We start from the raw sequence: 11449 nt of genomic DNA on the forward strand, positions 1-11449 counted from the left end.
TATAAACATTTTCTTACCAGGGGCTAAAGTGGTGGGAGAATGCAAGTGATAACTAAGTCATCTTAACTCTGCTTACGCTATTATAAGCCATAATAGGCGTCCCCTTTAACTATTATTCTTCAAACGATACTCTGCAGGTAAGCTAAGGCATTGCAGCTTAATCAAAATAACTTTTCCTCCATTAAAATTAATTATTTATTTTCGAAAATTTATCATTTTATATTTTCATGGATAATTTAAAAATAAATAATTTAAATGTGAATCACAGTACCCCTAGCCATTTTGTGCCACTTTAAAAGTTCAACCCCTAGGTAAAAATTGATTACCTACTTATTAATTCCTAACCTGAGTATAGTACTATAGTCGTTAAAAAAATATTGTTATTCAAGGTATCATTTTAATAGTTTAATCTTTTATGTATTGCAATAAAAAATACTCGATACTCAGTGGTGCCAAAATATATATTTACCTATGACAATTGTCATATGCAGTGGTTGACTTGGGGGGATGCGGGGGGACTGAGTAAATCAACTAATTTTTAGGATACTCAAGCGTACCCCTACTTCTTTTATAAAGGGGAACGCATGGGACGGGTCGTTATTTAAACTAAAATATTACAAAATATACTTCTGTCTTCTAATAATTAAAAATTGTATTATAATTTTTAAATTATAATTGTATTAATATTTCATATCTAAAATGTGATAATTGATAAGTAGCCATCGGTTGTATACCATAGATAGATTTAGTTCTATGATGGCATAGAACAATATAGCATAGAAACTCGATCATCTGATATTCTGATTGGGGTCTTGGTTACCTATGATCTGAAGTCTGAACTTCCGAAAAACATTAAAACGGTTCCACGCACTAACATGATGTTAGACCCAAGGTTACCAGTATTAGCCGAAGAAGCTAGTCACGCATGAGCACATTTAATTTTTAAATATGTGCCATTGATAAACTATGCTAAGACACCAAAAATAAACTCTGGGCAGTTTTTTAGAAGTCTTGCAAATAACATGGACTCTAGATTTTTTACATTTCAGGCGTCAAACATTGCAACTTCCGGCAATACTTTCAAAAACAAATACGAAGATCTCCTCAAAGACATAGAAGTTCTTGAACCAAAATCTTAGCCCGATAATTATGATATTCAATTTGGAGATAAAAATGTTAGAAGACTAACAGCTATATTTCAAATCAATGAAACATCTACTATAGGTTTTCGAGAATATAAAGACACCGGAGTTATACCATCAATATCACCTTTAAAACCATTATTAGTAGCCATCAAAACAATCGCTATTTCATCATCTGAACGTGAAAGGACTGTGGTATCACCCGTATTGGACAATACGTGGTAAACCAACTATACGCCTTACCCTCGTATTCTCTAGTAACTAGAGTCTAGTTAATGACACTCTCTAAAGTTAATTAGAATGGCACTGTTAACTCGTTGAGGTACGATGGTATGCACTTATCAATTCTTAGTTCGTTCCTATCTAGTTGAAATGACTCAAAGATTACATATACCTTGAGACTACCTATTCAGTTTAATAAGACTTCATTGACACATTGTAGTATAGTACGTATATCCCGGCTCAGCTCCTATAAAAGGTAAGAACGTAAAAATGACTAAAATAATGTTTAACTCGTGTTTTCAGGTCGGAAACACTTTTATTGTATTAAAACAAACATAAATAAAACACTTAGCAAATTCAGATCGCTTAGCCCGTACTACGATCGGCGTTTCACACGTACGTCGTACCTACGTCCTAGCCGAATCACTCAGCGACAACAGGGCCTGTTGCGTAGGGCGGTGTTATATAGAAAATATTATTGTCGTCTCAGCACATATTAATTCGCTGGCCTGACCTATGTCAATAATTTACAATTTAAAATATTCCCACTTATATTACATATATATTAAATAATATTATTTTGACGACTGTCTGCAATATACGACAGGACTTTCAGTGCTGTGAATAACACTGTTACATCAAAAAGAAACAAGTTAATTACACAACACATCTCTTCACTCCTTTTCATACAATGTGTTGGTCCTCCAGTTATAGTTTTTAATCCAGCCAACTACGTAAAGTCATGGATCCTCAATGGAAGAAGAGATGCAAATGAGCTATGCTGTCCAAAAAGACAAGTAAAAAACAGTGATAATAATTATCAGAATTATTCTGAACTATAGAATCTTTTAAATGAAGATGTGTAATTATTGAAATAATAATTATTATTATATATAGGTATTACATATAAAAGTTTTTCATTGTTTTGTATATTTTTAGTATGAAGTACCTTAAGTTATACTTAAAAAATTATGATATTATTTTAAATTTTATGATTCATTGATATATGTTTCTTAATTTTTTATTATAATTCTTAAGGGACTATAAAGAGTGGTGTGGGGTGACCCCCTTCATGATTATGTTAGTTTGATTAAAATGCTAAAGACGCTACTTTTTTAAAAGTAGCTAGAGTACCTCTACTACTTTAGTCTCAAGTCAACCACTGGTCATAGGTGATTTTAGTAGGTAAGGGGTCACCTTTGCCATTCTATAATAATTTTATGAAAATTTGTTTAATAGACAACATAAAAACTATACTTGGTGTATGGTAAGGTAATTATAAGAAATTGGAGGTGGGTGTCAACATTTTATGTGGAGGTGTCTAATGTCATGGGTAAAATTTTGGACTTCGGCGCCACTGTGACGATACTTCTTATAACTATAATATTTGCTTGAAATTACCATAATGTGGAATTCAAAATCGATGCCCAAACACACAAGTAACCGTAGGTCACCTAACCTAAGTGTAACGTAGGTTTTAATAGTGTTAACAAGTAAACATTACTGCAGTTCTATATATTTACAATATACCTATTTATAAATATATAAGTAAGTACTCGTATGTCTCTTTTCTACATATTTTAGACTTATTGACGTGTTTCTTATTACAATATAAGATTTTTAGTTTTGTAGTTTTTATACGCTAAGTAGGTAATATGAGTGATGCATGAAATTTTGAAATGATAATATAATCCATCCCAATGATTATTGTTGATTGTTCAAATAATTAAGTGGTCCCTAAAGATTATAAAATTAAAAACTAATTATACGTGTAATCACTAATCATACTTATAATATTAATCTTATAGCCTCATTCTCGGCACTGATATAATGTATCAGCATGACAGTATATATCTATATTCTATACTATATATATATTATATACCATTATGTTAGGTACCTAAATGTTATTGAACTTAAGAGACAGACTTAATTACAAATAATAATCAAAATATTATAGATAGGTAGTAGGTAGGTACTTATAAATAATCTCAGAGAGTCAAACTTGACACTTAACTTCAGGCAATTAATATCTCGATTCGGCATCGTAATGATAAATCGTACATTTTTATTAATAATTAAATTGGTAAATTAAGACTTGCCTGTTTTCAACTAAGATGTTTTTAATCCCTTATTATTGGTACTCCGTCAATTATTAGGTACTTCGGTACTAGTTAGGACAGCTATTTCTAATACAATCCAATACCCAATATAAATCAAAAATAATACCCCCAAATGTCGGTCAAGTCCCCCCAGTTATATATAATTTGTAAATAATGTAATAAAGGTATAATATCTATTACTTATTACAAATTTTAACTAGTTTAAATACTTAAGCTCGAAAAAAATGACACCCGATAGTCTTATTCCATTTTTTCACTAAGAGATCCATAATTCTTTTTAAGTATTAGCCAATAGTTCAAGCCCAGTAAAAACTAGTATCGTTCCAATGATTCAATTTTTAAATTCCTATACCTACAACATCAAAACCGTTATTTTTTTCAACTATATTTGTATTTAATGATAATATTTACTTCAACTATATAATAATATTAACATTTACATCTTAAAAAAAATAATATTTTATAAATATTATTATTTATATAATAAACACATAGGTAATCGCATTTAGTTAAAAACGATAAATTATAAATTATTATCCATTTTATATTCTGAGCGTTGCGATGAAAGTATTGTTTTTACAATGATTATGTGTGTTTTTTTCCGTCGGTCGTCAACATTTGAGGTGGTTAAAATACTCCGATATCAGCATCTTTTCCGATAGAAAATTGAATCTGAATTTGGATCTCGGGAGGTCATAATTGAAAATTTCCAGTCGTTTTTCTGTTTACTAATCTTTAGTATTAAGGCCTATTATTAATTTTAAATTTTAATATATATTTTTCTTATATTCAGTTTAATATGAATATGAATACGAATAGAATACGTATACGTAAAATGTAAAACCTAATATTTTTAGTCGTAGAAAGCATTTTGTAAAGACTAAAGGAAACTAATAATTGATGATGATTCTAAAATAAGTATAATTTAATATAATATTTGATAGTTGATAATGTACGTTTTTTCATAATCTGTACGAGTACGATACTACAATGTTAAAAATGTGGCGAGAGGTACACAAGATGGAAACTACGTGGTATACATAGGTACGTTGGAATACTACATGTGATTTTACACCATCATATTATGGGGATGTGCTGATTGAAAATAATACATTGTAGGCGGTTGACCCATGAGGTAAATGTGCATTCATCGCGATAAACTGATATCCAGGGACGTCGGCTAATAGGCCAATTGTTGTAACCCTCAATAATAAAATTGTTCAAGAGGCACTAAAATATAGTTTTCTTATGATTCTGTTAACTTAAAAGCTTAATTTTTGTTTTTTTTGATAGTAAAATAGTATATTTAAAAAGCAATGTCATACTTACCAAACTGTCCAAACTAAATCTAATATAATATATTGTAAATTGTTATGTTATTCCAAAGTGAAGTACCTAGTTGGTTTCACTACTTGGCCTATAATAGTATGAATCATTGTGGCTTGATAATTTTAGTCAGTGATAGATGCAGTAATTGACTTAAAATTATTAAATAGTACCAATCACATATTAGGTATCATAGAATAACTGAACACAGAAATACTCTGTGGTAATTTCACAAAATGTAATACTATAAATTGATAATGCGCTCTCAAACTAACCTACTGCCACCGCCAATCCAATTAAAACTCCGTTACCTAGTAAGTAACTTGGTACTCACTAGTTAGAAAATAAATCTTTAAATGCTTTTTGTAAAAGTATACGGGATAATAAAATTAATTTCTGACGAGAGTACTTTTAGGAAAAATAAGTTAGAACAATTTACGAGGAAACACTTAATTCTATTAGAAACTTTATTCAAAATGGACAGATGGTCCTTTATGGGTTTCGATCGACGAAACGTTGAAGGTAGGCTTGTTGGGAATGTTATTATTAGGGCTAGGATTTTAATGACCCAAAAAACCTAAAAAAATGACATTAAAATAACCTAAAAATGACCTAAAAAATGACCTTAAAATAACCTAAAATTACCTTAAAAATGCCCAAAAAATAAAAAATGATTTTAAAATGTTATAAAAATGCATTATAATTATTAATTATTATTTATTGATTAATATTTCGGTACAAAATTATTTAAATTATAATATTATAAAAAAAAAATGTTAATTTAGGATTTTTAAGTGGTTTTATTATCGATAACGAGTATTAACACACTACTACACACTGTACTCTCCACATCACTGTCATTTAATATGACGATTAAGATAACTCGCGGTATCGAAGATTATTCTCTATACTATCTCTATAATTGAAATATTGAATATGATATTATTTCTGTTACAAATTCAAAACTTTTATCGAGAACATCTAGTGTAAATGAAAAAGTATAAAATTATTACCTAGATTTCAAAAAAGTATAAAAAATGCCCGTAAAATTGAAAAAATGACCTAAAAATGTTACAAAATGACCCTAAATCCATAAAAGTACAAAAAATGCAAAAAAAGCAAAATAAAAACTATATATTTGGACTCGTATATGACCAAATCACATTTTGTGCTTGAAAAGCTATGTCCTGTAAATCCTAAAAAAAAATGCAAAATCCTATACTATCCTAGCCCTAGTTATTATATACCGTGTGTCCGCGGAAACAGGGTACACTTTACCACTCATTACCCTGTAAATATTTTTCAATTCTGTTTGCGGGACATTAAACTAGACTAATGTATCGTAAATTTCTATGACTTACAATGTTTTTAACTCGTGTATCTTGCGCATGCGCAATAAAACTTACATTTTTTAAATGGCAACCTGTAATTTAAATACCATATTCGGGTTCACCGATTTTTTTTAAGCCATTTTGATGTATCAACTTGTGTCCTAAACCCAAGATTGACTAAACTAGAGCTAAGTAGAATTAAAAAAATTTAAAAATTTAATTTAATAAATTTTTTTTTCTAACTGTATGTACTTATTTTTTTATTCTAAACACCATGAAACAAACAATCAAAATTATTATTATTAAACTAATTAACTATTTACTATTGACACATGACTCTGATAATGAGTTCCATAATACCTAATATAAAAATAGCTAATGACATTTTAATAGTTATAGGTAGATAACAAAACTAGAAACACTAATGCTCTTTATTATTTTAATAGATGGGTACTTAATTATAATTCTGATGGAAACAAAAATACACTTCTTCTCTTTTGGTTTCAGCCAATTAAGACCATATGCAGTTTCATAATGTGTAATAATAAAATAAGATAAATAGTAAATAGTTAATTAGTTTAATAATAATAATTTTGATTGTTTGTTTCATGGTGTTTAGAATAAAAAAATAAGTACATACAGTTAGAAAAAAAAATTTATTAAATTAAATTTTTAAATTTTTTTAATTCTACTTAGCTCTAGTTTAGTCAATCTTGGGTTTAGGACACAAGTTGATACATCAAAATGGCTTAAAAAAAATCGGTGAACCCGAATATGGTATTTAAATTACAGGTTGCCATTTAAAAAAATGTAAGTTTTATTGCGCATGCGCAAGATACACGAGTTAAAAACATTGTAAGTCATAGAAATTTACGATACATTAGTCTAGTTTAATGTCCCGCAAACAGAATTGAAAAATATTTACAGGGTAATGAGTGGTAAAGTGTACCCTGTTTCCGCGGACACACGGTATACCCCGTCGGCTCAACGCGAAACTGGCTCAAAATTCAAATTGACTCAGACCGCCTCCACCGCCTCCAGTTACAAAACGTTTCTTCTTTGACGGTATGTACTATGTAGTGCGCGCACTTGCCACTTGCTCGACGAGCGGCGCTGCAGATGTCCATGTCTCCACACCACGGTTTAAGATAAACGATTTACACGCTATACTTGACTTGATACTCGAATCTCGATCACGATTACAAATGAAGAGCTCAAGAGCCCGGCGCCCCGGCTGAGTGTTCGGTCGTCTGAACCACGATTTAAGATATATATATCTTGTATCTATGTATATCTTAAATCGTGGTCTGTACACAGAGCCGCGACGGATTAGATTATATTTTAATGTAAAAATAATAAACTTGACAATTCAACAGGCGCAACTAATAAGAAGCACTGCAGAGCAGTCGTAGAAAATATTATGATATAATAAACTTATATAATTTATTATATCATGGAAAATAAGGATCACTACCTTTTGCAGTTCCACGATTTTTTGTTCCATTATTAAAGCAGTGCAGCATATAATTATTCTGATGTCTATGGTCTATTAACTATTCGTCTATGTTCTACAGGGTTGCCAGACTTGCTTATTCAGACATAATATATTATAGACAGTTATTCTCGATGGTAGGAAAAAGTCTCGAGGAAAAAAGTCTCAGGCGAAAAAAGACTGTTTTATAAAGATAATAATATCTAATAATAATTATTATGTAATCATGTAATAGCTACTAACTAAAAAACAGATATTTAACAAAAGTAATAGCGAATAATTATAAAATTATAAAAAAAAATATGTCATTGAAACGTAGTCAATAATATAACCTCTTAAAAAATATATATATATATTTATCATTAAGTTAGATGACTTCTCAGGAACATTTATACAGAATAGGAAAAAAATAAATATTACATAATTATAAAAAAAAACCCTAAAGAGTAAAGGTGGGCGATTGTAAGCTCTCCCAGGTTCAGTCCAATACTACCTGACGGGAACATATTGTAAACTCTCCCGGGTCTACTTCAGTACTACTAAGCTAGGGGAGCATGGGGCCCCATCGGTATAACTACCTAATAACGTCTTCTACATTGACAATTTCAATTTCTTCGCATAATGTAGTGGCAAGTAAGAAATATGTGGCTGCAGAAATTAAACAAATGGGAATATTATAAAATAAAAGTAACAGTATAAACAAAGAACACATACCTATTGGTATTATAATAAACGAGAAAAATACCTCTTTTACAGATGGTACAGAATCAACTTTCAGTTTTTGTGACTAAACCCACTTCTTCTGTATGGATCCTAGGGACTTAGATATTAGGACAAAACAACTTGATAATGGTAATAATGATAATAGTTATAATGAAATAAAATACAATGTTTATTAAGAAAACATACAATGTAAAATAATATTAATGAATAGTATTGTACTATACAGGGTGATTCACAAAATAAGTCAATAATATAAAAATAATAATAATAAAAAAAATCAATGTTTCTTTGAGCAAAAATATTATAGTATTATAGTATTTATAATATAAAATATAAAATGATAATCACAATCTCTGCAGTGTAGTCAATTCATAGGGTAGCAAAAACATTTTTAAAACAATTCGGGAAAGCTTACACATTTCCTTTAGGTAAACATAAAGTTGACCCGGGAGAGTTTACCATGCAATCTGGAGAGTTTACCACCACCCGAAAAGGTATATCGCTATTATCGCTGTAACTTAATATTTTGAGCTAAAGCCATTAAAAATTATTTATTTTAAATTAATTATTAAATTTCATTTATTTAATAATTAAAACGGTTTAAGCCGTTTAAGACCTATAACTATTCAAAATCTTGCCGTACCCTTACTACGACTGTCAAACCTACTGCACTATAAGCAGTGGCGCAAATAGTAAAATATGTTTAGGGGAGCGCTCAAATATTATATTATTATTTTTTGAGGGGGCTACCCCCCCACACCTATTTGCGCCACTGATTATAAGTCTAAACCACGGTAGATCCTACTATACATAGGTCTAAACTATACATAAATATATTATACCAGTCACCAGATGTCACCGTATGGCGTTATACGCAACGTCACATCACAATAATTCACTGTGTAATAAAAAGTAGGTAATAAGATAATATTTTATTTGCCAATGCCATTGGTAAAACCCAAAAATGTTCGGGTTTTTTTTCTAGCCTTATTCTATTCTGTAGTACTATAAAATTGAAATATATAACTGGTTTATAATAGTAAACTTAATCCTAATTTGATTTACAGTTTTCCACACCAAACTAACGTATATTAGATATAATAGGTGAATAGTAGATTTTATCATTTTCTTGACGTATTTTTCACACAAAACAATTATATTATACAGAGAAATTTAGTGAATATATAAGTTTTATTTTAAATGTTCCAAATTGTATATTTCATTAGTTTTATGAACTATTTTTCCTCCGAGACTTTTTTCAGGGTCTTTCCTTCCCGAGACTTTTTCCGTTCCCCGTTATTCTCGTAATGTGACTATCGTGACTATCAAATTCTCGTATTTTTATCGAAATCCTCGTACCTATCACTAAAAAAAAAACGCTGCTTTAAAATAAAAATATGACCAGTTAAAAATAGCAGTGATAATGTGATATGAGAAATTAGGAATATAAGATTAAGGCCCTAAGGAATAACAATAACGAACAAAATACATTTTTTAGTTGTCGTCGTGAGAATAAAGTCACAAAGATGCTCTTTTTGAAAATTAAAATGTCAACTATCAAAATCACATACAATTTTAAATTAAATCAAATTATGTTATAAATTATAATATTATAATAATGAACGTTATTAATTGTTTATTTTTTATGATTATGAGTTATGACATTGTCTACCAAGTCACCAACTCTGCAACACCATACAAGAATCCTATTTATATAAGTGTCCATGTGTTATTGTTGTGCTGGGAAAATATTTTTACATTTCAACTTTCAAGTAGGTATAGGTACAAATTGTATGTGCATACTTTAGATCATATACTAGTGTACCAATTAACATATTACATATACATTTTTTTTTGTATGTGTACATATAGGTTCTTAGGTTCCTTAGTTTATACACTACCTAGTACCTACTAGCAAATACTATACTATCTAGATATCTATACTATAGATATGTTAATTGGTACACTATTGTGGTACTGTACACATTACATAGTGTTCACAGTAATCCCCAATAATTACCAATCGGCATATTAATTTAAATAAGGTATTACATAATAATAATGTATTATGGTTTGTTGTTTAAGAATATTTTTTAGTTCATAATAATTGTTCCTTTGGGTTAATGGATTTTGGTGTTCGGGGTTTATGTGGAGGTCATATTTTTGTTGCCAATTAGTATATTTTGTTTGTAGTTAGTAGTTACTACCACAAATTAAGGTATATCTTAATTTCGGGTTACTTCTTAGCAGATAGGTAGGTGCCTAGTTAGCACTTACTAGTAACTAGGTAGTTTGTTATGATATAATCTATGTCCATTATGTCGAATGCTTCATATGATATTAACCCATTAGCGCCAGTTTTTTTATTTACAATTTAACCAAAATTTTGTCGAAAATGTATGTTATACCTTAAAAATGATTGTAAAAAATCTGTTGCAATATGGCAACGCACGGAATTAATGGGTTAATATTTAAAAATATTTTATATTATTAATTAGGTACTTCACCACTCGGGTAACAATAATAATAGTAATGCTATAAAAAAATTGGATAGTAATAAATAATAATAGCTGCCCTGCAGCCTGCTTGTGCTACAGAGGAGTCCTACATAGCATCATCAGACAATAATATGTATAATAACAATATATATTTATTTTTGTTTCTAATGAATTATTTTTAATACTTGTAAACGTTTCAAAACCGAGGAAAAATTTTAAGACTACATGTATACATATTTTACTAGCACCTTATATTATTTAATCGTGTTGACTGTTTAAATAAGTTAGTTTAAATGAAATTTTCCCAGACCTCAGAATAAGTCTGTAACTATTGGGTAATACATGCTTGTTGATTAAGTGTATCATTTTAAGACCAACAACTAATAACTTTATTATTTATTTAATGAAACTTTAAGCGGCTAGCTAAATTAATTTACCATAATATATCACTATCAAAGTTATAAGTACCTCAATATAAATCATAAAATTATAAGCACATTATTTTTCAATGACTTAATAGGTGTTATAATTAGACATACCTACTTCATACATCAACCCCTCAGGAACCTAATTTTTTTTTCAATTTATGCTC

The sequence above is a fragment of the Metopolophium dirhodum genome, chromosome 4, assembly GCF_019925205.1.
Source record: "Metopolophium dirhodum isolate CAU chromosome 4, ASM1992520v1, whole genome shotgun sequence".
Taxonomy (NCBI): Eukaryota; Metazoa; Arthropoda; class Insecta; order Hemiptera; family Aphididae; genus Metopolophium; species Metopolophium dirhodum.